Source organism: Phalacrocorax aristotelis, chromosome 7, assembly GCF_949628215.1.
Source record: "Phalacrocorax aristotelis chromosome 7, bGulAri2.1, whole genome shotgun sequence".
Lineage (NCBI taxonomy): Eukaryota > Metazoa > Chordata > Aves > Suliformes > Phalacrocoracidae > Phalacrocorax > Phalacrocorax aristotelis.
Genome location: NC_134282.1, coordinates 40,543,633 through 40,560,015, shown reverse-complemented (window position 1 = coordinate 40,560,015; position 16,383 = coordinate 40,543,633). Strand labels below are relative to the sequence as shown.

The window sequence follows — 16,383 nt, the reverse complement described above, 5'->3', positions numbered from 1 at the left end:
ATCTGTAATAGCTACAGTCTGAAAGAGATATTTTCAGCTAGTCTTGGGCAGAATTTTTAGTAAACATGTCTGGAAATGATGCTTCCATGTTTCATAAATGCTATGAAAAGGTTAGAAATAACTTGCTGAGGATACTCTGGGCATAATTTAACTTGTCCATTACATAACAAAACACCACTTCTGCCCGAAACAGAGCCAGGCAGCATTCAGTGGGCCACAACCTGTTCTTTTCAGGAAGTTACTAAAGTGCAACAGCAAAGCAGAAATCTCTATCTGTGACAGCAAGGCAGCCATTTTGGAGCATGCTTGTGGCTCAGAAGTATCACTCTTAAACTCTTCTAAAAAAGCAAAGCTAAAACTACAGGTTTGTTTGTTGGGTTTTGTTTGAGTTTTTTTGTCCCACAAGAATTGAAAAATAAGCTCATACTTTCAACAAGTCACTGAATCTTCCACTTGAACAGCTCCAGAACTGCAGCATGTATTAACACTGTTCAAGCTTTCTATTGGGGCTCTGCAGTCTGCCAAAACTTCAGACAGTGCTTTGGCAAAATGTTTGCTTCAATTCATATCCTAGCATAGCTTCTTTTCTAGAGCCTCAGGGAAGGGATAATTCAAAAGAAGTGCTGATTAAGTGGGCTGAACTGCACAACACAGTTTCCATTCAAAAAGCCTACTGTTTTTCAACCTAGGTTGCCAACACTATTTATATCTTGCTACTCTGATGAGAATTCTGTATTATGGCATGAATGATAGTTAAATCTTGATATACAGCAAAGACCACTCAGATAAATGGCACAGCAAACTAGAATTTCTTACGCTAATTCTTGTCATGGAGGTATGCATGAGCCCTGCAAGGAAAGCAAAAAAATTACAAGTCTAATGCCACAGTTTGCCCACACTGTTAATTTTATTTATTTGTAGATTGAGGGAGGGCCCCCAGATGGCTGTAGAGTATCACCCCTGGCTGAAAACTGGCAGCTGTTGTCAGCTTTTCATGCTGTAGATGCCTTCCTGCAGAATTCTTTAACATTTCAGACAGACATACAGTGTACTCAAGTTTCACTTTAACCAACCTACAATAACAGGCAATTTCCTACCTCTTCCCTCAGAAGTCTTCAATTAAGATTATTATTCAGAATGTTTCTGCTATAGCTAAGAAATGGCTTAGCAGCAGCGAGCTTACAGAACAATCACCTCTATAACCCAAGTTCCAGAATATATAAAGTTATTCTAAGAAAATAAATTGCCAGTCAAACTTCTCTAATTGATCCAAGCAGTGCAAGTTCCCTCTAGAAAACTGCACCAAGAAAATGCATATGTAGTTTTCATACCACAGTGGATTCCAACTGCTCTCTTAACTTAACACTAAGTATAAAACTTTGCATACTTATGAAGAATCCAAAAATCTCATGCAAACTGACAAACCAACTTCATGTAACAATTTGCAATTTTTCACATTCTACACTGTGACTGAGAACGGCATCAAGTCTCTGAAATGAAAAACAGGATATAAAGGGTAAGTAGATATGAAAGAATCTATTCAGCTACACACTTCTGTGCAGAAGTCACAAGAAACTGGGAGCATGCAGTGGTACAGTCCAACAGGAGTTTCTGTTTGAAAAGACTCACTAAAGTAGGCGCTGCTGTTTCACCTTCTATTAAAAGACTGATTTTGGCTTGCAGTGTTTGGTTTGATTTTAAACCAGTGCATATGATTTCCCATAGAAGAAAATAAAAATCTAGTAATGAGATTCCAGTAAAAACAAATTCAGTATGTGAAAAGTATTATGTAACAATAAATTACAACAAAGCAACTACAACAACCAATCCATCCAGCACAGCACAGGAAAATACCACTAGGTCAAGTATTAATGTTTACAAAAATCCCTTCTCCCAGTTATTTTATATAAGCTTTTTCATACACTGAGGATGTCTATAAGGAAACAGCACGTAAACATATTTATTTAACTACATTTATGAATTTGTCACTCCTTTCTCATAAACACAAGTCAAGGGGTGATAATCAGGACTAGAAAAATCATCTTAAGATACCCTATGCTAGAAATCAATTAAAACCCTGGGAAAGACTTGTGACCTTCCCACACAACTGGAGGAGAATACTGTTTTCTATTCCCTCAACAACTCCTCCTCAGTTACTTACAGTCTGCAAAAACTGGAGGTTTGGTCCATGATTAGAAAAACGCTGGCAAACACATTGGCTAGAAAAGATGCCTGATTACAAATTCATGTTTGGGGTGGCAAGTAATGACCTAGTAAGATGGGCACATACATTCTGAGCTTCTTCCAGAGAAGAAACAAAACACAGTAATAACATCCCACTCCCACACTGCCTTTACCATAATTAATTTTAAGGTTGAAACCATTACTATAGGATTGAACAAGGAATGTGAACTAAATGAGCTCTCATGGTTCCTTCTAATTAAAAATAACAGACTGTGCAACACACCATTTTTATACCTTTTCTCATCAATACATTTAGTATACACAAGGTCAAACATGTTGGTGTGCGACCCAGTTAAAAAAACACCATTCTAAAGGACTGTTTTATTAAGTATAATTTATCTTTATGTGTTAGGGAGAACACAGGAATAAATAGAGAAGGAAAAAGTTCAAGCAGCGCATCATGTAACAATACTGAGTTATTTTGTTCTGTATTATGTAAGGTTATTTGCGCAGTACACTTTACTATCAAAGGTCTAATTCCACCTTCTAGCTGTAGAACAAGTTTGACTTAATGCAGAAGGAAATGTAGGCTGATGACTTGGGAATAAAAAGGGCATTTTATGGTTACTGAATCCAGACACTGGTCAGTACAGTCATTTATTTTAATCTTACTGATAAACTCACCCATGTTTGTCTTTAAATCTGACTGATTTCTTTGCAAAAAGTAATTACCAAAGAAGTACCAAACAGCTGAAGTTTTGTCATTTAAACCCAAAGCCTATGTTTTACATAAGCCAGTATACTTCCCAGTTTTAAGATTACGTTTCTCTCTAAGAACATAAGGATGCAGCAACGTTGAACTGCCTCTCAAAATCAAAATATTTCAGAGTGTTTGTCAAAAGTACAGCAACATTGTTTCAAAGCTCTTAACAGAGGAACAGTTGGCATGCAACAACTGTCAGCTCAAGGAAAACAATATAATAAATCTAATTAAAACAAATAAAAAAAGAGAAAGTGTTTACATACCGAGCCTTAACAGCTGCAAACGGATTTGTAGTTTTCCAAATGTACTTCAGCAACGAGTTTCCTGACACAGTTCAGATCTCTTGAATACAACAGTCACGCAAAAAGAGCCATTTCTCATCTACAGGTGCTATCAGCAGAGAAAGAAAATAAAACCAAAATAGCGTAGTTAAGAATAGCAGCTCTAAAATACACACTGACATGCAAAGCTGCCAGCCCCACACAACCACCCCACCCACCTAATTACATTCAGCTGCTTGTCATGTGGTCTTGCTGACGGATCAAGCGATCCCTTTTCCTCCTTTTAAAACTAAGCAAGATAGTTACCCAAATCTCCCTAAACCAAGTAACAAACATTGGGCCTTTGCTTGAACTACTGACCCTCCCCCTCCTTGTCATAGGTAGGGGAAGTTGCACTACTTTTCATTAAAAAAATAAATAGAATAAAATACAGCAAACACGGTAGCCTACTATAATGAAACGCAGTGAGCACCAAATGCTCATTTAACGGAAAATTTCAGTTTTGAGCCTGCTTTAATTTTATGCCTTTACAGATGGCAGAAAAAAGTTATGGATAACAAAACTGACCAAGACACTTAGTGAGACCACGTGAGAAGGTGTTGGAAGGATTCAGGTGGGCAGCGGCAGCAGTACCCATGGCTTTGTGGGCATCCACATCCAGCCCCTTCTGCTGAACCACTTCTGACAGCAACAAGCTCCAACAAAAGACCAGAGTTAAAATGTTGCCAGAAACTTTCTGAATCACTGCAGCTAAATCTGCAAGCCCTCCCTCAATCCTAAGAGACATATGAGGACATCTTACACATCTAAATAATTTCAAGGAAATAAAGTTACTGATTTAACATGTAAGCCAACTCTTCCTCAACAATGAGTCCATTCATCAGGGCCTGTTAACACAGACGCCCAACAAGCAAGATTAATCCATCTGGCCACATTATGGCACTGGTGTCTGCACCAAGGCACTCACTAGACAGAGGTCCCTGTACTGGGTCCAAGGGATAAGAGAGAAACTACACAGCCACCTGCGGTCACCACAAGGCCTCATCCCCTCTCACAAACACTCTTGGCATTACAGGTGCTAACAGAAGAGGACTGAAAGGTGTGGACAAAGTGAGTTTTGCACTCACCATGTAAGATTCAGCAGATGTGAGCTTTTACAGAAGATGGGTCACCTTGCACAACCCTTTCTTGTCTCAGTTTCTTTCCTCACAGTGTTTCAAAAGCAGAGGAATAAGAAAGCAAATTAAGGTTTCTAAGACTACTCTCCAGTGTTATAATTTAAGAAGTGTTGTAGACAGCCTGCTACAACATTTAATGTATCCTTAATGCATTTGCCTCCCAGTAACAAAAATAGATCCACAAGCTCCTTAATTCATTTGTCTCAACTATCCCGCCTTTGCTCCTGCAAATCATGGTTTAATGGTGGACTTGGCAGTGCCAGGTTAACAGCTGGACTTGATGATCTTAAATGTCTTTTCCAAACTAAACAATTTTGTGATTCTAAATCAAGACAACTTTTATTTCCCTTTCCCCGGTGAACACCTAAGTTCTGTTACACAGAACTGCCATCCAACTATCTGTGGTGGAACACTTTTTCATGCCGTGCCTTACCGTTCTTCCAGATTTATGGAAAGCCCATTTATCTGACATTTTGTTACAGGTTATACTTTATAAAACTCTACCCATTCTTGGCTCATTCCAATATTCTATAAATTTCACCACAGTTTCAGAAGAATACAGAAGTCCCTTTTTTGCTCCCACATGCAATAAAAAAGTTTGGTTCACTTTTCAGTAACAAGAACATTTTTAATCTTTAACTGCTTCCCTGATCAATACCAGCACATTTGCTTACTGTGAAGAAATATTCAGACCACAAGCACCGAGAATTTCTGGTAACTGCTGTATACCACAAAAGGAGGAACAGGATAAGGAGTGTTGACAGACAAAGCAACAACTTTTTTGCCATGTTGCAAACAGCCCTGGCCGGTGGTGACACATGCTGAACACAAACTGCTGTCTGGAAGTCTCAACCAGCAATGTAAACAGAGTTCAAGCTCTTCAACACAGTAAGATTTTTGCCACCTTTGAGGGGAAAGCAATTCATAAATAATTTCCAGACTTCAACTTTTGGTTCCAGGACAAAACGAGGCTTCTTAACTTTCCTCTTACCAACCTGGTGTGAGGAATACCAACCAATTTCCACTTCCCTCTTCCAGGAAAGGGATAAAACCAAACCAGTAAGATTTGCTAGGAAGGTACAGCTGAAATAAAGCTTATTTTCTGAGGGTGAAGTAACATTGATTTCAAACTGCAGAGTTGGTACCAAAATAGGGCCCCAGTTTACGAGCTGGGAGGACATCAATGTTTGGTTATTTAAAGTATGGTTTTAAACAAATACATTTGCAGCAAAATACTGCACAAACAGCTGAGCCAACTCTACTGTGGTGGCAGGAAGTGCACGCAAATGGTACAGCAGCAGCTGGAACAGGAACCACTGCAGCCAGCCCACGGTAAGCTGCCTCTCACTCCTACACAAATCTTAGGGGGTTATAAGAGCTTGAACCTTTTCTAAGTTTATGTAGGGGATCAAAATTATACCAGCAATGTCCTGAAACTGTGAAAGGTAGTTTAAAGCTACAGCTTTACAAAGAAAAGGACAACTATCTAGTTATTAAATATTCCCACCGTTTTTATGAAGAAGTTTTATGAATGGGTTGTATGAACAAGATGACCTGAACGCATGGCATTTATGGCCTTCTTTTAAAAATGATCTATGCTATACAGGCCTAGGAATTTAGGAAGAAATTTGGGAGTCAAACACAGTGGACAGTTTGGAGTACTCTTCAAGAGAAGCATCAGAATATCTGCCTTCATACATTCCATGCTCTTAAGACAAGCTGCAAGTGTCTGAACTGTCCTGCAGCACGTGTTTCTTCTGGAAGAAAATGCTGTATTGCTACCTGTCTGACCATGGTTCATGCAGGAATTAAAACAACTGCCACTGGAGACAGAAATAGGGGAAGAAGATGATCTAGCAACAGTCCATTTCAGATAATGGTCCAGAATAACTCATCTCTGTTTTCAAAATCAAAAGCTGTGAACTTGCCTAACATCAGCGTCAACCACCTCCACTCTCACCACCCCCCAGTTAACCAATTCTCTTGGCAGTCTCCTCTTCAGCACTCTGATGAGTTAATGGCTTTTTCCAACACGCACTAAAAATTCACCATGCTCTTACCAACAGCCATAGTTTTTACACATGCATTCAACAGAAGATCTGCAAGACTATGGAATGAAAACCAACCAGCAGGCAGCCAAGGGTAACATTATTTGTTAGCATCCACAAATCTTACCTGTGCCACAAAACCTCTACTGGCAATCAGAGAAGAAACTTAAAAAGTGCGAGTGGGTAAAAGTAGCCACTGGGACACACTGCCTATGAACTGATTCATATATATGCTGGCAAACTTAAGGAAGAGCCAGAGCACAGGCTATACATCAATTACTTCACAGGAGAGAAACACCCCACAAAACACAAAAAGAAGATATGAGAAAAAAGTAAATAGGCAAAATACAAACATATTAATTGGTACAGGCAGATTCCTACAACTGTAAAACAGAATTATAGTTGTTTCCTTGGAAGAAAGTCAGCTTCTCATGAAAAGACACTCTGCAACAAATTAGAGGGGCTGATGGGATGCACTGCAAAGGAAAACAGACCAGCCGTCACGTGAACGAGCTTGCTAGTTATTGCCACAGCAGCCCATAAATGCAATAACATGCCAATACCTCAAGACAGAACGAAAAAGACCTGAAAGGAGGACACAAAATCCTTTATATTGAATTTTTTCTGCTTTCCTCCCACCAATATCCCTCCAAGAAAAAAAGAAAGGCAACCCACACTCAGAAGATCAGCTTTCACACCAGAAATGTAATAGCTGACCTTTGCTAGCATCAAATCATGAAATACCCCTTCAGTGATTAAAATGAAAGCAGGTCAGGCAGGCCTTCCTGCTATCCAGAAGGCACATCTGCTAAATATTTAGTAATACTAGAGATTAAAACTTCAATGTTTTGTTCTTTCACCTATAGGCAAATCTAGGCAGTTTCTAGTAATGGTGATGGAGCTTTCTTTTAGCATTGCAAGAGAAAAAGTATTGGTATATTTAAGGTCAGTAGCATTTTACACAGAAAAAAGCTTCTTAAAAATAGTCCCCTCCAAGAGAGGCTCTAGATGACTAACTCCCAGAGTTACCAGGGTCTCTTCAAGAATAAAAAAAAACTTAAGACTAAAATAATTGACAAATTAAAAGCACCAGTTTTGTTTTCAAGGAACTTAATACTGCCTAAAGATAAGAATCCTTCCCAGCAATTGGGCACGCAACATCAGCACTTCGGAAAACTTTAGACCAAACTCTGTCATCTTTTTCACAGGAAAAACATCAAAAGATTGCTTCCCAAAATAAAATTTGCTTATATTTGAAGAACCCGTTAGTATCTCAGAAAAGACTAGTAAAATTATCCCAAACAAGCAGATCTAATTTATTTGTCAATTCTGTGAACTACAAGTTTACTGCCTCCACATCACTTTCTATTAATGTCAGTGTAGGCACAGCTTATCATGAGGCAAAGCGAAGAGTGTAGGTGCTTGCTCCAGACCTGAAAGACAAGGGAAAGAAAAAAAAAGATTTTTAATTCCTGGATCAGGTTCTCTCTTTCCTATTAGAGTTCTGAAATATTATAAAGAAAATAATAGAAAACAGTACAGTGTCCATGTACAAGGTGGTAAGACACCATAAAATGGTGAATAAAAAGTTCCATATTTAAAATAAAATGTATTAAGAATGAACATGATTATTCATTTTGACTGAAATGAACAAATTTGATCCTTTTGCATGTAGGAAACGATATTTTGGCAACATTCACGCTATTCAAATTGCATCATCTGTACTCAAAAGAAGAATACTTAACCTAACAATGGATTAGTTACTCAACATGCTACAGCACTTCTGTGAGACTTACATTGGTTCCACATTTTGTAGGACTTAGGAGGTGAGTGCCTGATCGCATGAAGAGGGCACCTAATACAGTAATGCAGACAGACAGAAGCGTCCCTGCATTTTGGTAAGAAGCTATAAAAGCAGGCTAATAATCTGATGTCTCTACCTTCAGACTGAAGCGTTACAAATCTCATTTTAGATCAATTATCTTTATCTACATATTAAAAGGGTTGATGACTAAGTGTATTTTTTTAATTAGAAAAACACAGTAGCGTTACAGGAAGATGATGTTCCAACGTAAAGAAACAAGTGCACTACAGCTTCCTTAGAAATGATTTTCAGTGTTTTACAATCCTATAATATTAATGCAGTTCTGAAAGTTGCTTTGATATTTTTTTTCTCATGCTTAACCTCAATCAATATGCATTTGTTCTTGCGCTACATCATCCAGTATGTCATTAACAAGTTAAAAACACTGCTTTTTAAAACTGATCTCAGCAGAGTTCCAGTTTGGACACAGCTGGGCTTTCTTTCCAGCACAAGACGACTCTGTTCACATCTTTTGCAAATCCACTTAGTAGGACAAGTGGCCCTTCATTCTTCCCATAAGCTGACAACAGTGTCTTTTCTACTTTAAATTTGCTCACAGGAAGAAAATTTCAAAGTGTAGTTATTTGCACTGTTTGACAGATATAAAGCATGCCTCTTCTGAGCTACAGAAAAGTATTACTTTTATCCTATATTATTGTTTGATCTTCCATGCAATGAAGCACATGAAACCTAACTAAACACCTGTGATGCCTACTTTTCTTCTCTACCCTTCCTTAAACCATGAATGTCATTAACGTTAGAGCTCCTTCATTTCCACATCCGTCCAGTGACTCTCTCAGTTAAGTACGACTAACCTGACTGGTTGATCTTATTTCCTTCAGAGACTGCAAGAGGAATGGGTGGGCTTGTAAAGGTGATGCTTCTGGATTACATTAGCAAAGTAGGTCTTTCAGTTCCACTGGCCCTATTCCACCCACTGTGCGACTCCCAATTAAGAAGAATGTTAGTGCTCCCATTCCTTGTGATCCCCTCAGGATAGTAGGCTGAAGATAAATTCCCTAAGGCTCAAAACACCACAGTGGAGACTGTGAATGCAATAAGGACTTCTTGGAACAAAGCTCCACACTTGCAACATGAAAAACAAAGCTGCAGTGAGGACATGGCTCAGCCTGGTTCCCTAAGGAGACAAAGCTTATTAGAGAAAGGGGCAGAGACATTGAATTTCTCTCATTTCTGCCTTCTCCCCCAACACTTGAATCTGTTGATCAGTTTTAACACTCCTTCACAGAGGGGAAGAAGGCACAAAAATAAGAAATTCCTGTACACTCTATGGAAAATTAGCAGCTGGACAAAGGGAAGAGTCAGATGCATGCCTCCACTGAAAGCTGGCATTACAGTTTTTCAGTTCTAAAAGGGGCACCCACTAGCTGGCCAAGTTATGCCCGCGTTGCTTCAGACTAGCCGCAGCACATACTGCCACAATCATTCAATTTTATATTTACTTTCAATGTGGATTAAAAGACATTTTCTATTTAAAAGCAAACTAAATTTAAGCACTTCTGTTAATAAAAAGTTAATAGAATAAAACTAGTTAAGTTTCACTGTATTAGCAATTCACATTTTTTGGATCTTTTGTGTTTTATTTTGTTTTTAAACCTACTAGAAGGCATGATTCTACTTTTGCAGCACGGTCTTTTCATAGGTCTTCAATGCCTGCTTCTACCACACACAGCAGAATCTCAGGCCCCGTCCTGTGCATTGGGTGCTATATTCAAACTGACAACTCCAGAAAACTATCAAATAAAGATTTATAGTGACCTCTTCTACTTCATAGGTAAAGAACATTAAAAAAACTACTACTTTAACTACTCCAGCTTAGGGCTACATTTATCCAAACTAAAATTATGAGAGTTTTACTATCAAATTCAGAAGAAGTACAATCAGACAGCACTCTCTTCAAATTTGGAGGACACCATCTCTGTACAGAGATGTCTATCCTGACACTATTCTGATGCAAGAAAGAATATGGAAAAATTAAGTACAGCCAGACAGTTCATGCCCCAGCAGAAAAGACCTGTCAAGGCGAATCATTGTTAGAGGAGAAAGTCAGTGAACCATGTGCTGTTACATGCACAGATCTTAAAAGTGCTGATGAGAAACAATCTGTTGCAAATGGATGACACCAGCAGGGCTGGAACCTAACCGGATACTTGTAGTTTGGGTCACATTCAGTCATGCATAAAGTCTGGTCTCGAACCAAACAAATAGGGGGAGAGGAATTATGATTAACATTTGCAATTTAAAAAACAAACAAACAAAAAAAACCAACCACAACTATCACACTTTCTGCTATCATCCACATTCTGAATGTCAGCTAGGCTTCTAAGTAGACTTGGAAAGCACTACCCATTGGCACTAACTGTAACAGCAATTCATCTCTTGTGTAAACCTTGCATAAAACAGTTTCACAGTACAAGCAACTCCCACAACTGCTAGCTTTGAATGATATCCTGAAGTTCTCAAAATGCATTAAACTCCACATTAGTCATGCAATTATCAGCAGGGATTTGGAGGAGGAATGTAATTTCCCTCAGCAGCTACTAGTATGAAACATTACACTGGCAGAGACACACAAGGAAACCAGAAAACTCGCATTTTTATCATAAAATGAATGAACGTTTCTTTTCCTCCTACCCAACATATATGCTTTATTAGTCCTTATCACTGATAGCAGCCTTCAGCCTAGTCCAAATATTCCTATCCCCCAAGGATGTTATTGAAAAGAATTGTTTTCTTCCTTTTCAGTTCATAGAGCAACCTGTTTCCTTATAGCTCTTTGAGCAGCTAACAGAACCAAATGAAATATCCAACCGTTATGAAAATAATGAGATAGGCCCTCAAAGTGATACTTGGTTGACTTTGGAGAGCACATGCTGTTCACTTTCATGCAGCTACTGTGACAGCACTGCCATTTTCAAGTGTTTAATTAGAAATGAGAGGATGCTTTTAAAGCTGTAGTACTGCTGTAAGAGAACATTCATCACCACCTAATGACATATGCTGCCCCATGGGTTAATATGCTTAACAGAAGTACTATAAAAATAGTGTATCAATTGTTCTCAATTTTGTTTTGTATTCTGCTGTTTCTAATTCAAACCTGAAAGAGGCTTATATACCTCAAAACTCACCTAGACCCTTCCAACGCCATAAGTTGGTTTAATAAAAGGCATTACTTCTACCCATGGAGCTCACCTTACCTGAAAGGCAAAATCTGAATCTTGAGTAATACTTAACTCTTTTGCTATTTATTCCTTTATCCTTTTATCACCTTTTCAACTAATAGCTGTATACTCAAGCAGTAAGATGTCCAGCTGCAAATCTGCAATCGCAAACTCCAAAATTAATCTAGAATCAGCTGCTTGATTTGTGTAGCAGTTGTCCTTATATCCACCCAGTGTTTTATTTGCACATAAAATATTTCAGCTAGGTATACTCCTTACAGTCCTTTCATTCACATAACTTTTGCACAAAGAATCACTGCAGAAGCATAGAGTGATTTTCAAAATACTATTTACAAGTGCCCACAACTTAACTTTTAATATAAAAACACTGTTCATATATCTACCAACTCCTTTTTTCCACTGCAAACCACAAATTTGTAGAAAAGCTGTATTCCTCCTATTAAGCCTGTATCTTCATTGCTGCTTCCTGTCCCTTTCCTACCTTAGTACCAATCTTCACATTGTCTTCCAGAAGCACCTTTATCTAATATGGTTTAGTCTTACCCATTTCTCATCAGCAAAAGTATCAGATATAGAAAGAAAACAGCTATGGGAAATGGGTTTGCAAACCCAGGAAAACAGCACTGCATTGGTTTATACTTTGATATTATCTTCACAGCTGTAAAAGCAAGGACACTTCCTTTCCACCCCTGCAGTAGTTGAAAATACTGAAGAACTTGTCAGGTCAGCTCCAAAGTGCTGGCCAGTACGTGAAAAGGATTCCAATGCCTGGTACTATGCAAAACAGTTATACATATACCAGAGTATTTTCAAGCCCTTGAAGCCACAGCAACATCACAGGAAAAATTATTCTGATTACGTCATATTTTAATCTATATGCCATAACTTAATCTTTGGAGTTTATTAGATTGGAAAATAAACCACAGATTTTGAGAGTACTTACTACAATAATCAAAAGTAAATTCTGTTGTATTATGTATGGAAACAAAACAATACAAGGATGTTCCAGGAAACAAATTAGGGGCTAGGACTTATCACTCACTATGGTTGTACCTCCACTGGAGATAAAAGGGTATGATCTCACTCGATTTAATGTGGTTCAAGTTAGCCTTGCCTCCGGATAGGGGTGCAGTTTTCAGACTAAGACAACCAAAAAAGAAATGAGGAAAAGAAATCTCATAACAAGTGCTATTCCCAGAGGAAGACTGGTTGGAAATATATGTATATAACTACAAAAAAAAAGTGTTTCTGCTCTAAAAAAGCTGCCTTTTAGGTAAGTATTTCTTAAACCATGCTGTACTTAAACAACTTTTCAGCCATGTTTGAAGTCAGTTCTGTAAACATGATTGTATCTTCAGCATAAGTGGTATTTGCAAGACAATAGGAGCAAAAGCAAGTCCTTGAGCACTTGACACACCCAGCCCAGCAAATGCTTAGCCATAAATATGGCTAAGATCAGATCACATGTGCAGTGGAGACAGTAACATAACTTTAATACAGAAAAGATTATTTGATGATTAACTATTTAAATCATAAGGTTAGTACATTCAAAATACGTACCTTGTTATAATTATTTGCTGAGACATTAACAGGAGAGAAAAGAATTGTCATTCCTGATTTCCATCTCTAGTGCTAATTTTGCCTCTTCCTACACTAAATTCTTACTAGTCCTCTGTTGACTATGACAGACTGCTCTTAGTAATGGCTTTGGTCTACAAGTCCAGGGTTATGCTGAAAACTGACAGACTAATGAGTGGTCATTATGCCAGCACAGCAGACACCTGGCAGCAACAGAACAACTAGGAATCCAAAGAAGACATACAAGGATTACTGCTCATAATACTTGTTTCTGTAAATGCCAAAAGCTACTTAAAAATTCTTTTATCTCACCAATCTTCTCTTTGAAAGAAAAGGAAATGTGTAGTCAAGTGATAAAATAATGTGTTCCCATGTTTAATGATAGTGATGAAAACAAACTTACAGGCTGGTTTTAGATATCTGGTTGCAGATGAGGATTTTTATTAAGTAAGTGTAAAACTAAAGCAGTGTAAGTTGCAGCACACTTCCCCCACCCAGAACTCCTTTGCGCAAGAGATTAAGTAGATGTAAAATTAGAACCCTAAACTAGAAACACAGGAACATGATGGGTTTTTTCCCATCTTTTTAACAATGTTTTTGAGACATCCATTTAGTATCACAAATACTATGCCTACAACTACGTATGAACATTTGAAATGCATATTTTATTATATGCATTTCCCTGGCTGAAAAATACTTGGAACAGTCACAAAAGTAGTACAAGCCTATGAAAAGAAACAAGGGCTGAGAAGACAAGTCTACATAAGAATAAATTTCCAAGAAACAGCAGGCAGAATACATTTCGGAGACTGATTAGTCCTGCTAATGCATTTTATGTATGGAAATCAATAAACATTTTGTAGAGTTTCAATAAAAACTGTAAGTATAGAGAAACATCACCTTGCCAATAACACCTAGCAAAACTCCTAATTCCAAGCACACATGTGTTTTCCTGATGAAAAACTCATAAGCACTAATCATTAGGGAAAGTGAGGAGTCACATGATCAGAAAGTGCAAATTACATCTGATGCATCTCTAAGGAGAGGTAAAAATTAAAGTTGGGTGTTTTTGTAGTTTATAGTCTGTTACCACCATAAAAAAATACTACTTATATATTAATATAATCTGGTTACTTACAGAGAGAAAAACCAAGATGTTTTTCTGATGGATTTAGCTTTCTTTAGATCCAAGATGATCAAAGCGTTAGTTTAGCCCAAGCATTGCAAATCAGGTTGAAGAGACCTCCTGAACCCTCTCAGCAAGCAGACTCTGTCAGGCAAACATGCAGTGTTCAGAAAGAAGCAGCAGATCTGTTGATGCTCAAATACAACATTTAAGTTCTGACTAAACAAATAAAACACACTTATATTGCTTCCTCAACAATTTACCATTTTTAAAGGCTTTTTTTTTTTTCTTTTAATCAGACATGCAATCCACTTCAATTTTTTACAAAGGAAACGCACGTCTTGATCAGTGGGAAAACTTGCAGGTCCTAGAGCTGCTACATGTGAAGGCCTGAGAGAATTATTTGTGCAGTTGTGTGCACGGCAGCAGTTGTAAAGTTAAGCACACACACGGGCAGTCGAAAGGCCGAGGCTTCAGAGTTCTTCCTTTCATCTAACGAATGAGGGCCCCTTGTTAAAATCCCACGCAGCTAGTTTCGAGAAGCGGCCAGCCTCACCGGTCGAAGATGCATAGCTAGACGGGTATGTTTTCTAGGTCCGCTCCCCAGGCTCTGCAGCAGCGGGAGATCACTGTTTTCCCTCCAGTATTTCGAGTTCCCTGCCCAAAATCACGTGCCCTGAGATTATTTATTAACTCCTTTTGCAGCGGAGACGTTTCTCTGAAGCCCCCCCCCGCGTTTCCTGACGCTGCAGCGACACCGTCGGACGGTGACCGGCCGGCGAAAGCCCCGCGCCCCCCAGCCCAGCCCCGCCGCCCCCCTACCTGCTCGCCGCCACCGGGGCTCCCGCAGCGCCGCGTCCCTCCACACCTGCCCTTTTTTGGGCTGCAAGCGTGCGTTTTCCGTCAAGGCAACATCACTTCCCGTAAGGCCCGACGTAGGGGCGGGAACGGCCCCTCCCGGCCGCGAGGCAGCCGCGGGCAGGGCAGGGCAGCCCCGGCGTTGATCGGCTCGGACCCCCGCCCCCGGCACGCACCGAAACGGGCGGCCGCTCCAGGGAAGCGCCCGGCGCGCAGGGCCCGGCCGAGAGCAGCACCGCCCGGCAGGGATGCGATGGCTCCGGCGCTGCCGCCCGCCCCTCGCTCTGCTTCGATTGCCGAGGCCATCGCTAACCAAACAGGCTGGCTCTTCTGTCGCACGCCTCCTCACCTTCCTGAAAGATCGCACGGCGTTTAATAAAAATACATGAGAGGCAAAAAAAGGTTTCGAAGAGAAAATACGTGGAGCCAGGTAATGTCCACCGCTGTGGATTTACTGAGTTGTTCCTACCGCCTGCTGGCAAGAGGAACGTCCTTCCTCGTTGCTCTCTCGACAGCTGCTCGATACACCCACTTTAAATCCAGCGGCCTCCAGAATTCAGCAAGCACAGCCTGAAGCTCGGTTGCACCAATAAGACTCTCTGTTTCCATCAGTTCAGACGTCCTCTTTCTGGAGACTTTTTAAAACTAACTGCCATCTTTATGGGCAAACTTCCTTGCTTACAAAGAAAGTGCCTACTCGACTTCAGTTATGCTTTTTTTTTAAAAAGCCTTTCAACATATAACAGTCTTGTATACAAAGGAAGCTGCTGGAGTTACCACAGCAGTTCTCCATGTTTACACTCATCACAGACTTGTGGCATTTCCTCACGTCCAAACTAGATTTATTGCACACTCAACTGTGCCTCCCAGCCCACCTTCTACTGCCGCCCTCTCATCCTAGCTTCTGTAAAGGCCATCCGCTGCCTCCAGCTGTCACATCATTCCTGGCTTTAAATAAAAGCATATCCAGGGAAAAGATTCCTTCCCTCATGCTGTCCAAACAGGAATCTGTGTTAAAACAAAAATCTGAAAGTTCCTCCCAAGATCTGCAGATTTTGGTTTCTTTTTAGATTTACTGAAGTCTTGAAATATCTAGTGACCTCGTTTTCTTGAGTCTCAGATTCTGTTCCCTTCGCCAGACTGAGCCACACCTATTGCAAGATTAATGCTGTCCCACTGAGCTACATGCTGAAGTACTTCTCCAAGTGCAACCTTATCTGTCAAATAGCCACTCTAGCCTCATTCCTTCAGGAATGAAAGATACGTATATACACGTGTAGTACATGTGTGTATGTAGAGA

The 16,383-nt window shown here is 39.6% G+C and overlaps 1 protein-coding gene across 5 annotated transcripts in view; it reads right to left on the bottom strand.

The window, feature by feature from the left end:
- RAB27A (RAB27A, member RAS oncogene family) overlaps positions 1 to 15,600 on the bottom strand; it is a 34,042-nt gene extending 18,442 nt beyond the window's left edge. Inside the window, exons 1-3 of one of the 5 annotated variants that reach the window (XM_075100325.1) lie at positions 15,048 to 15,600; positions 14,238 to 14,369; positions 3,211 to 3,337 (exon numbers count right to left, since the gene is read on the bottom strand). The gene's annotated coding sequence lies outside the window, so the exon portion shown is untranslated. Of the gene's footprint in view, positions 1 to 3,210; positions 3,338 to 14,237; positions 14,370 to 14,781; positions 14,885 to 15,047 lie in introns of those variants that run through there. The other 4 variants (XM_075100321.1, XM_075100324.1, XM_075100322.1 and 1 more) reach the window with 4 other exon arrangements.
- Between the last annotated feature and the right edge of the window lie 783 nt (positions 15,601 to 16,383).